Consider the following 14,585-nt stretch of genomic DNA (forward strand, 5'->3'; position numbering starts at 1 on the left):
TCAAGAGATCCTCTTGCCTCAGCCTTAGGACTACAGGCGCATACGACCATGCCAGGCTTCTATTGCCTTCTCTTTAGAGAAAGAGACACAGTGGCAGAGCACTAAATTCCCCTGTGGAATACTGACAACACTATGATGAAAATACAGAGTGTTAGTGTACTTCCTAGATTTTCTCTATGTTAATACTTAAGGACCTGGACTTTGGAAACTACTTTTATTTAAAGTCATAACAGCTCTGCCCTCCACCTCCTTTTTCAGTCTCATCATATGCAAACCCTGCTCACACCGGCAGCTACTTGCCTTTCTTTTCCTTTTCACTAGGCACACCTTTGGCCTGGGTCCCTAGTAAACAGCAGCAGGGAGAGGGGTTTATGAACATGGGGTGGGCTTTGAAGTTAGCCCTGGTTCCAGTTCTGACTGCATCACTCACCAACTGGCTGGGAACGTGCTACTTAACCTCAGCAAGCCTGGTTTTTCTCATCTGCAAAATGGAAATGACAATGGCACCTACCTTGTAGATCTCAAGAGGATTCGACGTGACAATACACGTGAAGTACATAGCACAATGCCTGGCATGCATTGCCTGAGTCAGTCCCTAAAACTGTTGTTGATGTGATTTATTAAGTTCCTGCTCTTTTTCACACATTCATTATTGCTAATAACATTACCAAAAGCTCTGCACTTGTCCTCAAGACCGCATCAGATAAAGGAGAACGAGTGATTTGAGGGGAAGGAAAGGGAAGTTTTATTACTTTGCTGGCAAAGGAGAAGGATGGAGACTACTGTCTGAAATGCCATCATCCTCCTAATAAGCAGAAATACAGAGCTTTTAAAGGATGAGTTCTGGGCTTCAGGGAAACTGTTTAACTACAGTTGATGATTCTGATTGTCCCATCTCCTGCTGAAGACGTTTCCATCTCTGCTGAAGACAATCTTGTGACCTCTGTCCAGGACCTCCCTTTACCAGGTCTGGGCTGGGCCATCTCCTGTTGCACAAATAACAGAAAACTTATTCTGATCCTCCCAACCACTGGCCTGAGAAGGGATGCAGGCTTTATTTCTCAAAAATGAGCAGAAGTTGTTTTAAAGAAACAGAAAATATTTTTTGCCATTTATTTTAGGCCATTCCCTCTGTTACAATGATATCAATAATGCCTCAAGAGAGAAATTATTTCAGCTACTTTACAGAAGAAGAAAAGGAACATAAGAGAAGTTTATTAAGTTTCCCAAGATCACATTTCATGTGACAGAGGTAAGAACCAAACTCATGTCTGTACTTTTTGCTTTACTCAATCCTGACTCATTATCTTGTTAAAAACAGTGTAGCAGCCCCAGTAACCTTCTGCACTCTCAACCTTGGCCTTCTCCTTTGGCTCTTCCCTGTGGCATCTGCCCTGCTCAGTACACCCTTGGCAGAGCTCAGGCTGATTGCCTTGGGACCCAAGCAGGGGAGAAGCATTGGCAATACACCTTCTTCAGAGTCCAAGTTCTGAATAAGTAAAGAATTTAAGGCCTTAGGGAAGAGGTGACTTGCCCATCAAACCTCCCCCTCCACAAGTCAAAAAACAATGGAGAGATAATCTGTGACAGCAAGGAAAAAGCTCCTTAATGCACTAAAGTCTGAGAGAGGCCCCTGGAGGATTTCAAATCTGAATCATTTTGGCTGAGAAGGAAGTTAGTTTCAAATAAACCTTTGGAAAGGTGAGATTCCTTGTCAATAAATCTTCCCCACAGTTTCTGTCTGATGTTTCACATTCAGTTAAAACCTTTAATTCCCCCAGGGAAGCAACTAAAACAAGAGTCCCTTTGGAAGCTTAGTAACTCACCAACGAATGCAGCTCCAGAACCAAAGAATCCCCAAAGGCCAATTCAGTAGGACCAATAGAAAAGCGCAGGTGCTCCAGTGCTAATTCAAGAAGAGATTTTGGCCAACATTACTAGGGGTGTCTCAGGCTCCATAAAATAATGCATTTGTCCTCAGGAATGTCAAACTGTGAATAGTTATACATTTACTCAACTTATTAAGGGCAAATTGTGCATGTGGTGTTCATTTACATGGAAAAAGAAGAAGAAAGAACAAGCATCTAGAAACTTCAAAAGAGAGGTCCTTCAGATTCAAAGAGTGCACTCAACATTTCTGAGCATGACTGTGTGCCAGGCATTATCAGCTCTGCTTTGAAAAATAGAAAAGTATAGAGACAATGAGTAACCCATCCAAAATCACTTGTCTAGTAAATGACAGAAAAGGGATCGAGTCCCATATCAGCAAGTTCAACTCTAGCTAGGCCTCTTTGCACTGGACTATGTGAATTTGTGAACTTTTTAAAATTTATTTTTCTATTAGAGTAAGTAGTATCCAAATAGTTTGTATTCCTCCCACATTTTCTACTTTACTTAAAAATTATGCATATCCTCATGTTACTGCAAACTAGTTCTCATATACCTTTATCTCTAATTTGCCGAAAGGTGATTTCCAATATCATTTGGACTTTCCCCCAATTTCTTATTCATGTTTGGTGTGCCTCACTTAAATTACTACTCTTATCCCTTTTCCCGAAAGACTCACTCCTTAATTTACAAAGAAAGGAATGTTCATAGTCTTCACATCTTCACAGAAATAGACAAATTCTTAATTCCCTTTTGTTAGACATAACTTTTAAGGAGTAAGTACTAAAGTGGTATCTATGTTATTCAAAGGCTTTCTTCAAATATAATAAAATAATAATGACAGTTAATACTAGCAATCAATAACACTAAGTAACACTAAGATTTACTTTGTGCTAGACTCTAAATGCTTTTATACACATTTACTCATTTAATATTTAAATTAATCATATCAGTATAATTTAATTGCTCCCTTTTGTAACTTAAGAAACTGAGTCTTAGATTTTATAACTTACTCTAAGCAGTCAATAGGAAGCAAGCAGGTTTAAAGTAGTCTAATTTCTAAAGCCTTTGTTATTCAATCTCCCTTAACATAAACCAAGAAAACATAATAGCCCTGAATTTCATCTTGCCATTACCTGTATACCTACATCATATTGGCGTTCCTGCATTTGCAAGTAGGAAATTGCCATGTAATTTATTGGCCTTCCCCATGTGTGGCTTCCATTTCTCATCTGTAATTTTAGAATAATACTAAAAACTTGAGTAGCAGAGTTATAGGGAGAACCAAATGAGATAGAATACAAAAAAAAAAATACCAAACACTGGGCCTGACCAGAGTAAGGCAGCCAATAAATGCTTGTTGAAACTAATCTGTGAATGATAGCACTGTTTTTTCATAATGCCTGTTACTCAAGATGGAGCCATGTCAAAAATCCACCCTGCTAGTTTTTCCTCTCACCACAGTGCTGCCCTAGAGCTGCTGTTTAACAACCTCAATTAGAAAAATCAAAAGGATCATCTTCAGGAGCCTCTGGGAAGGCATTTAACCTCAAGTTATTGCACAACCTGTTGATCCACCTTTTATCAAAGCTCACTGGAGGCACTTCAAATGTCCATGCAGATTAAGCCACTAAGATTCACAAAAGGTACGAGGAGGTTTAACCTCTCACGCTGGGATCAGACAAGCATTCCGTAGTCACCAGCCAGCATCTGCACACATAACTTTTCCTGTTTCTAAAACAAGATACTGCCAAAGCTGAGATAACTTAAAAGACATTTCTTTGGTAGCTTAAATCCACATTGGTAAACATTTGCGTAAAGAATCATAGCTCAAGCTTAATGAACTACTTAATGTCACAAGTAAAAATATGAAGATTAATTTTTCTCTTTCTCTTTCAGATCAAGGAATTATTCAAATTCTCTGTAATAACAGGTGAGTTTCAATAAAAAATCAATAGTATACATAAAGCTATGTCAAGATATCTAGATTTATAATTTTGCATGCCCTAGGATTCCTTTTTACATATATACCAGTGCCAATTTTCACTCAAAGATATCAAATCTATGTTGATGAAGCACAGGTAGGTCCTACTTGGCTAATATTTAGTCATTCCGAATTTTTCACATCATTTCATTGTCAAAACTACAGACAACTGGATGATTAATTGATGGTACTTGCAACCAAACTTAATGTTTTAGATTCATTTGAATGCAGTCTCTAGTTCTTCTCCAATCCCAAAATAAAACAGGAAGAATATGTCCAAATTTTAAGGGTTTTTTTGGAAGAGTTGTTTTTTTGTTTGTTTGTTTTGTTTTTAAGGAAAAAGTGGGTGTGGTTTATGTAAAAACTCTCTTTGCTATCTTTGCAATGTTTCTGTAAAACTCATACTGTCCTAGACTTAAAGTTTATTAAAAATGAAAAATATATAGCCTAAGAACTGAAGGATTCACAATTAGGCTGATATTATTTAATTCTTTAGTTAAATTTCTATTCTTCTCTTTAATATTCTGGAATAAATAACATCAATATGTTTCACAGTCTCCGGCACTCCAAGATATACCTTTCTTAACCTCATATAGAGTTTACATGATTTTATATACATATGTTGCATGTATAAAACAATATAGCCATATCATGAAAGATAACACTTAATGGTGGTATTTAAGTGTCAGAAACTGCTATAAGTACTCTTCATCTATTCACTCATTGAACCTTCACAACAGCCTTATAAGGTTGGTATATATTATCTTTATTTCTACCATCTACGTTTTATAGATGAGAACGGCGGGCACAAGGAGGTAAACTAATATGCCCAAAACACATAGCTAATGATCAGAGGGCTACCATTTACCCTAGGTCCAGATTCTGTGTCCTTTACCTCTGCCTTGTATTGCTTCCCACTTTACTATAGCCTCATCTATTGAAATAAGCAAAAAACACCAGCCTATTTTATTTCACAATTCTCCTACCCTTTAGATTAGTACAAATTCAAAATAATTGCTCCATCAAGATTTCATTCAATGACTACTTTTTTACCATACATGGCATTTCATGTTTTGTGAAATAATTTGTTGGTTGCTAATACAAAACCATATTTGGTTTTAGCTATAATCATTCCCATAATAAAGGTTCATGCTTCAGATATTTTACCAAGCTTATTTCATACAGAAAAACTGTCACATCTTGTTCTCCTCTCCCGAGGTTTAATTCAGGTGTACTTTGAGGGAAAGCATCTTCTTGGGTGTCCATTCCTCAAAATCCAAAATCACTCTGAGGAATATGAATGCAGGGAAGAGTAACTAACTTTTCATGGATTAAAGGTTATAAGTAATTGGAAAAGTTAGTTTGAATTCTAAGATTTATACATCAATTTACTTTCATTTATTAATATCACCTTTACCTTAAATAGTAATGAGATATAATTCCAGAGTTAGAAGAATGGTCATCTTGTCTATCCCCATTACTTTATCAATGAAGCCACATAATGAGTAGATGCTTAAGAAAGGATATAAGTCAAAGATTATATGTAGTGGTAACTGTGACATGGTTATTTTTCTGAAAACAATGATTTGTTTGGGGGAGGTTCAGATATGTTCATTTCTACAAATTTTCTTAAAACTCTTCCATTTATAAGACATCACTCTTTTGTACTACTAGTAAGATCATATTTAATAGATTCTAATATACTTGCTAATGGCTGGACCTACAATGATTTAACCCATGCTAGATCTGCCTGAAAAAGATAGAAAGGACCAGCTCCGAGTTAGAGTTCAGTAGACGGGGGTATTGGCCACTCATAGCTGTGAGCAGCTTGTGGCAGGTCATTGCTCCTGACATATTAGTCTCTTTATCTCCCACAGCTCCAGATTTTTTCTGAGTTAATGATTCTGTAGTAGCCATCCACTTTCCCCCATATTGTCCACCTGTTAGATATAGATGCTTTTTTCCCTTCCAAGTTCAAAAAGAAAATACATTTATATATCATTTTAATGCTTTTCTTACAATATGTTTTAAATAATATAGAATTTATTTTCATTTATGGAATGAGGAAGGCTTTATTTTTTCACTATAATTACTACATAATTTTTAGCCTATTAAAAATTATGTCACATTCCTTTTGGAATGACCTGTATTTAAAAAATGAAAGAGGGGAGAGAAGAAGAGAAAGGAAGGAAAGAAGACAAGATGATACCCAGTAGTGGGATTACTGGATTTAATGGTAGGTCTACTTTTAGTTCTTTGAGGAATCTCCATACTGTTGTCCATAGAGGTTGTATTAATTTACAACAGTGTGTAAGACTTATTTTTTCACCATATCCACATCAACATCTATTGTTTTTTGATTTTTTAATAATGTCTATTCTGACAGGGGTAAGGAGTTATCTATGCAAAGGAAAAGAAATCATTATTTTAAAAAAGACCCCTGCACGTGTATGTTTATCGCAGAACAATTCACAGTTGCAAAGATACAGAATCACCTTAAGTGTCCATCAACTGTCGAGTGGAAAAAGAAAATGTGGTGTGTGTGTGTGTGTGTGTGTGTGTGTGTATACCATGGAATACAATGCAGCCATAAAAAGAATGAAATAATATCTTTTGCAACAAGTTAGATGGCACTGGAAGCCATCATCCTAAGTGAAGTACCTTAGGAACAAAAAAACCCATATACCACATGTTCTCACTTATCAGTGGGAGCTAAAGGATAAGTATGCATGGTCATACCAAGTGGTATAATGGACACTGGAGATTCAGAAGAGGAGAGGGTGGAGGGTGATGATGTATGAAAAATTACCTTTAGGGTACAATGTATACTATTTGGGTGATGGGTACACAAAAAGCACTAGCTTCACCACTATACAATTCATCCATGTAAAAAAATCCGTTTTTAACTCCTGGATCTAGTGAAATAAGTTAATTTCAAAAAAAAAAAAAAAGGAAAAAGAAAAGAAGGAGGAAAGTAAAGAAGAAGGGAAAGAAGAAAGAAAGAGAACAGAAGGAGAAATAAGAAAGAAAAAAATCATGAAGGAAAACAAAGAGGCATATATTTTAAAAGCGAAATCCAAAGGTGTTTCAAAAGCACTTTGTATTTGTTGAAGCAAATGTCAAATCCCTAAGAAAACATCAATATCATCTCACAGCTGCTGTTTATCAATGAAATAATAGAAAGTGCTAGAAATAATGCTAGGTCAGACTATAGGTGCGTCCAAAAATGACAACCCAAAGCAGTAAAAAAAAATTTGAATTGTGGCAGAAAGAAGGGTTTAAGACATCTGTTTCAGTCCTGGTATTAGCAAGCTTGACCTTGAGGAGCTCACCTTCTATCATACCTTGAACATAGCTGTCTTGGGCCAGATGATCTATTTGAGTGGTACTAGCTATGACGTTCTATGCTTCTATTAGCTACCCAATTAAGAAAAAGCTGGCCTGTTTATATAATAAATAACATTAGAAACCCAAATGACAACAACAGTAGAACAAAATAGAAAAGATTTTAGGAGGAAACATCTGGTGGTGTAGGTAACAGAAGACAGTAATATAGAGTCTTCAACACCTGGAGTGGGAAGCATGCTTTCTTTTACAGATGGGAACCCTGAAGTTTAAACAGGAAAAAGAGATTGTTTAAAGCAGTAGTTCTTAACCAGAAGCAACTTTGTCCCCCAAGGAACATTTGGAAATTTCTGGAGACATTTTGGTTGACACAGTTTGGGGAGCAGGAGTGCCATTTGCATCTAATGGAAAGAGGCTAGAGATGCTGCTAAACCTCTTACAATGCACTGGAGAGTCCCCCACAGCAAAGAATTGTCCAGCCCAAAATGTCAATTGCCGAGGTTGAGATATTCTGAGTGGCCACTCACAAATAGTTACCTTCCTAAATAGAAAGGTAACTTTCTGGCAGTAATGGAGAAGGTTAAATTACTAAATATATGGTGAATTATTTGTTTATTTTATTCATTTATTTATTTTTTTGAGACAGAGTCTCACTCTGTTCCCTGGGCTAGAGTGCTATGGTGTCAGCTTAGCACACAGCAACCTCAAACTCCTGGGCTCAAGTGATCCTCCTGCCTCAGGCTCCCGAGTAGCTGGGACTACAGGAATGCGCCATCGCGCTTGGCTAATTTTTTCTATTTTTAGTTGTTTGGCTAATTTCTTTCTATTTATAGTAGAGACAGGGTTTCGCTCTTGCTCAGGCTGGTCTTGAACTCCTGAGCTCAAGCAATCCTCCCACCTCGGCCTCCCAAAGTGCTAGGATTACAGATGTGAGCCATCGCACCCAGCCGATGGTGAATAATTTAAATCATTTTATATCTTGTTAGTCATGATGGAGCAGTTCATGATAGTGACAACTGCAGTTAACTTTTCATTATATAACACACTGTATTCAAGAGTCCAGTCAAACAAGGATCTTTAGGACGAACTTCAAACATGTGGAAATGTATTCCAACTCTATTTGAAAATGCAAAAGTCACAATTAAATACGACTCTAAAAATAACTGTAAGTGTCAGAAATTGCATTAATAGAGGGATTCTATAAAAATGAATAATATCCACATTGAGTTGTTCAAAACAAAAAACCAGGAGCCTATAACAAAACAGCTAGGCATGCCAATAACAGGCATAAGCCAACATTCCTTCCTCTTCCTTATTTTAGCTGAGTTTGGTTTCCCTTCTAGCAAGTGTAATCACCATTCAGCTCTAATGTTTTGAGATTCTTAATTCTGGGAAGAGTAGGGTGGTGGAGGAAACTGCTTTAATTTCCTAATAAGCATGTAGAACTAGATTCACTTGCTATAAAGAAATCCTGCAAGGACTTCTCAAGTCACCATTTAGACAGACAAGTCAACATACTTGCCTCTGGCCAGCTCCTAGTGCATGTCAGCGGAGGGGGGATGCTGAAGCAGCAGATATCAGTTTTTTGATCAACTCCCTTGCCAAGCTTTGCGGCCATAAACTACTGAAGGATTGACCCTATCAGCGGCTACATCTCCACTTTCAAAAGGGCACAGTGATAAAGACTCAATTGGGTTTTGAGAGGATGGGTCAGGAAGTAGCTTCAGAGCCAGAGGAGACTAAACAGCTGTTTCTGGGACACAGGGGCATTGTAGCTGATACTCAGTGTCAGAAGTGTGTGTGAACTGCATCCTCTTAAGCAACCAAGTGTCTGTTTGTAATCAAGGAGCTTTCTTCCCCCAGGCACAAAAGACTGAATAAATCTTCCTTATTTTAGGAAAACTCACACCCTGTACTCACATTTACTGATAACATTTTTGGATTTTTCAGACCTAGAAATGTGGAGACTTGAGTTAAATTTTATCCCTCTTGTAGGTTTCAAGTTACTTATCTCTAAAATGGGAGGAAAGGATTAGACAAAATTACCTCTTAGGCATTTTATAATTTGAAGATTTTTTTTCTTTTATTTTATCATATTATGGGGGTACAAATATTGTTAGGGTTACATATATTGCCCCTGCTATTCCTACCCCAGCCCCCACCTTGTCAAAACATCAAGCGTGTCCAACCCCCAGGTGGTGCGCATCGCACCTATTTTGTAAGTATATATCCTTCCACTCCTCCCCCCTCCCATCTGCCCACAAGATTTTATTTTTAGTGTACTTTTCTCAAAACCAAAATATTTCTTTAAACTCTGTCCCCCAGCCCTAAAATTGTTTTAAGGAATCAGGCATTGAATCTTACAATCTTATTTCTGGACTTTTTGATATCATCACTGCTTTACTTTACCTCTAATAGAATTGTACAGTTGTAATAGATGAAGCAAGTTGCCAGTTGTTGTTGTTGTTTTCAGATCACATTACATTGAGAGTTTCTTTGAAATAAAAGGGAAATAGAGAACCACGGCACAGTCTAGTTTTGATAGATGACCTTCCAAAGAGATCTCCAATTGTTCGCTTCACAGTTTTTATGTTCATTCAGTTACTTAATGAGTATTTTTATTGGACACCCGCTACATTTCAGTGCATTATAAGAAGGACATTATTTCTGCTCTCGAGATGCTTGTGGCAGATAAGAAGATAGTGGGATACTGATAACACTGTACTCACCTTCCTCTACTATAGTGTTTTAGAATTGAAATGCACCTTAAAGGGCACCCATTTGAAACTTGATATTTTCTTATAGTGGACCTAACATGTGCTTATCTTGCTATTCCTTGCAATCTCCTCCCATTTCTGAAGTTCCTTCTGTACCATGGTAATCTACTCACTGATTCATATGTTTGGTTACATTTTAAATAATCTCATATATTTTTAGGAAAAGTCATAATTTTCACCACATTATTTGGCTCGTCTCATTTATAGTTTGCCTGGGATCAAACTTTGTAGTCTTCCTTACTCTATGCAACTTTTTTCTAAACTCTTCCACTCTGTATTTATTTGCTTGATTAGATCCATTATGCAAGTAATATATAAGTATGCTCTTTCTATTAAAATCCAAATAATACAGAAGATTATAGAGTAAGACATGAATGTCATTTATCCACATTTCTATCTCTCAGAGTTAGCATTATTAACTAGTATTATATTTTTATCTTTAAATATATTTTCATACTCCATTTCCTGAGAGTAAATAATTGTGTAGTTTTAGAAGTGCATAAATTCTATACCTTTAACATCACTAATAGGTGTCACAGTTCCCTTCTGCCTTAATCTACCCTCACTTCCTGCCCTTACTTTCAGACACGCTAAACTACCCCCAATTCTCAAAACACAGCCTTATTTAACTTTTATTCTTACTTACATGCATTTCCCCCTTTATGAAATTTTTTACCACACCCTTTTTGACTTTGAAAGTGGAGTTGGTCACTCTTTGAGCTCTGTAATTCTCAAAGCTCTCTGTGTACCGGTCCACCACAACATTTATAATGTTCATGGCAATTTATTAACTATCTCTCTCTTCCCTACGGGATGTTAGGTTTTTAAAGACAAAGAATGTACCTTTCTCAGCATTGTATTCCTAGCACCTAGCAAAGTATTTGGCATAACACAGGTACCAAGTAAATGCTGAATTACTAAATAGAAGAATAAAGGATGAAAGGAAATTATTCCTTTTGGGTAATATGGCCCCTTAATCTTGAGGTTGTCATAATTCTACAGAAAGTCCACATCATGCTATGGGTTTTCTTTTACCCACTCACACCCTGTATTACAGTCATAATGATATTTCACCAACTGCTCTCTTGCAGTTGCTGAAGCTGCAGATGTCTAGGATGTAATCAAATCTTGTTAGTTTCAAATTTTGAATGTAAAACTTTGCTGAACCTATTTTTCATCCTAGGTGACATGTCTGAATTCTGCAGATTTCCTTCTGGTGAGAACACTGGGTGCTTTAACACTTTGAGAGCAGGTGCTGAGTTGTTATTCCAGGTCATGCAAGACAGAGATTCTATAAATTCTGAAGCAGTGAGCTTGGGTACGACTGGCAGGCTACTGCGATGACTTCATGTTCAAGTATAAAGAGGAGACCGAATTTCCAACAAAGGAACAGAGGATGAAATCATCATCTTGGCTGTGTTTGGAAACTGAAATTGTCCAACTATATGGTGGGAAATTCAATATGCTAAATATGATAGGGGATGGAATTGATTTACTGGTTGCTGAGTACAAAATACAGCTCTTCATGTTTTAGAAGTGGCATTTTTCCTGTTGCCTACTGTGTCTGCTGCTCCAGCATCTTGTATTTCAGTAACTGAGTTGTCAAAGAAAGATTTGCTTCTAAAATAAAGTGAATGAATTAAGCATGTGTTATAAATTGTTATCAAAACTTCACTTAGATGGTAGGGGCTTCAGAAGTCAGCAAAGGGTAATGGATGTGGCTTCATTATAGTTCTGCCACATACAGGCATAGTTCTTGGGCAACTTATATAATTGTGCTGTGCCTATTTTTTCATCTATACAATGGGGATAATAATAGTGTATATCTTATGAAGTTATTGTGAAGCTTAAATGAAGAGATACATATAAAGCATTTAACGGAGTGCCTAGTACATCATTATCTAATGTATGACAGATATCATTCTAATGTCTTTATAATCATTAAGAGTTTGAGCCATAAAATAAGATAAATCTGGGCTTGTATTCTAAATTTACCAGTTAACAGCTGTGTGAACCTGGCAAGATCATTTACTGCTGATCCCGAGTTTTCTCATCTGTACAATAGAAATAATAAAACCATTTAAAGCATGATATTTTGTAAAGATTAAATGAAATAGAATATCAAAAGTATCCAAGATTTACAATATTTTTCCCATTAAAATTTTCATGTGATTTTGTTGATATATATAAAAGCTGTTAATGTTTAAATGCTTAAGTATTATTTTTTTAATCTACCTAATTTCAAGTTTTAAAATTTATGCCATTGGGAGTGAGGTCAGCAAGATGGTGGAATAGGAGATTCCAGATCTTATCCTCTCACAATTTGAACAACTATCTACTCAAGAAAATACCTCCTAGAGCCCTGGCTCGTGAAGAAAAAAAAAAAAAAAAAAAGAAAATACCTTCGCCCGCATGAGAGAAACCCAGGCAAGAGATTATAGCACCTGGGTGGAGCATACAAAAATAAGAAGAATACATTTAAGTTAAGGGGGTAGCAATGAATTTTTCACATTATGCATGTTACCCCTTACCCAAGTGTGGGCAGTACAACGTGGAGAAAGATATCCTCCATATGGAGGAAGGGGAGGGGAGGGAAGTGAGTACTTGACTTCACTGTGGACCCTTCCCCAGTGCACCCTGGCAGCAGGTTGGCCAGCCTCTGCAGATCCAGATTCCAGATCTGTTTCTGTTGACAGGCTCCAAGCCCACTTCAGCACCAGGATGGCTATATAGACTCATGTGTAAGGACCACCCCAGCTCCATGCTTGACCCCTTGGAACTAGTCTTCAGGATAGCCCCCACAGACACAGACACCAGATCCACAGTAGAACTAGTCACCGGTCTCACTGCAGTGGACCCTGGCACCAGGCCAGCCCCACAGAACCAAAATATAGACCTATGCCTGTGGACCCAGGCTCCAGGCATGCCCCTGTTAATTCAGGCACCTGTAAACCCAGGCACCAGGCCCTGCTCACCTACTGACAAAGGCATTGGGCTAGCCTGCCTGAAAACTCCAGCAACAAGTCCAGCCATGGACACTGCCAGTTGGCTGGCTCAGAAACTCTGAATAAGCTGACTGATTAAGGGCTTTCTCTACCAAACCTAGTCTATAAAAACTGGAATAAGTGCCTGTTTTGGTAAATGTGCAGTTGCAAATGCAAAGCCACAAAGATCATGAATAGTCAGAGAAACCTGACTGCAACAAAAGAACAAAATAAAGCACCAGTAAAATGACCCCTCCAAAATGGAGAACTATAAACTGCCAGATAAAGAATTCAAAATAATCATTCTAGAGACACTTACTGAGCTATAAGAGAAAAAAGACAACTAAATGATATCAGGTAAACAATATGTAAACAAAATGAAAAATTCAACAAACAGAAATTCTGGAGGTGAAGGACACAATCATTGAATTAAAAATCCCAGAGAGTTTCAACAGCAGACATGATCGAGGAGAAAAAATAATCAGTGAGCTCTAAGATGAGTCATTTGACACTACTCAGAGGGAAAAAAACACAATAAGAATGAAAAAGAGCAAAAAAAGTCTGTGGGTTTATGAGACACAATCAAGTCAACCAATATATGCATTAGAAAAAGAGAAATAGGAAGAAAAATTATTCAAAGAAAGAAAATTTTCCCCAAATATGGAGAGGAAAATGAACATACAGATGAAGCCAATACAACCACAGATAAATTAAATATTAAATATGATGAGATTCTCACTGAGACTCAATGTCATCAAATTCTCAAAATTCAAAAGCATAGAGAGAATTTTGGAAGCAGAAAGAGAAAACCAACTCATTACATACAACCCTGCCTCCATAAGACTATCAGCAGATATCTCAGCAGAAACTTTACAGACCAGGAGAGAATGAGATAATATTAATATATGCAGAGTAATAATAATAATAATAATAATAAAAACACTGTGAGCAAAGAATATTGTAACCAGCAAAGCTGTCCTTCAGGAATAAAGGAGAGAAAGACTCTCAGACAAACAAAAACTGAGGGAGTTCATTGCATTACATGAACTGCTAAAAGGAGACTTCAAGTTGAAATGAATGGATACTACCTAACAAAATAAAACCATATGAGCATATAAACCTTATCATAAATATAAGAATATAGTTAAATTCATTATACTCTAATACTATAATGGTAGTATCTAAATCACTTTCAACTCTAGTATAAAAGTTAAAACATAAAAATATTTAATATAACTATAGCTATAATTATTTATTAATGTATACCCAATATAAGAGCTGTAAACATGACATCAATAGCATAAAATATGCAGGGAAGAAAAGTTGAAGTGTAGAGATATTATATGTAGTAGGAGTTAAGAAGTTGTTATCAACTTAAATTAGACTTTAAAACTATAAGATGTTTATGTAAGCCTCATAGTAACCCCAAAGAAAATGCCTGGAGTAGATACACAAAAAATAAAAAGAAAGAAATCAAAGCATACTAGTACAAAAAAAAAAATCATCAAATCACAAAGGAAAACAGAAATACAGAAAGTAAAACAAGAAACTAAAAAAAAATCAGAAAATAATTGCCAAAATGATAATAAGAAGTCCTTACCTATCAAT

The 14,585-nt window shown here is 36.6% G+C and overlaps 1 protein-coding gene across 4 annotated transcripts in view; it reads right to left on the minus strand.

The window, feature by feature from the left end:
- TP63 (tumor protein p63) overlaps positions 1-14,585 on the minus strand; it is a 208,829-nt gene that overhangs the window by 169,591 nt on the left and 24,653 nt on the right. The window lies entirely within an intron of this gene.

The sequence above is a fragment of the Microcebus murinus genome, chromosome 1, assembly GCF_040939455.1.
Source record: "Microcebus murinus isolate Inina chromosome 1, M.murinus_Inina_mat1.0, whole genome shotgun sequence".
In the NCBI taxonomy this organism is placed as follows: domain Eukaryota; kingdom Metazoa; phylum Chordata; class Mammalia; order Primates; family Cheirogaleidae; genus Microcebus; species Microcebus murinus.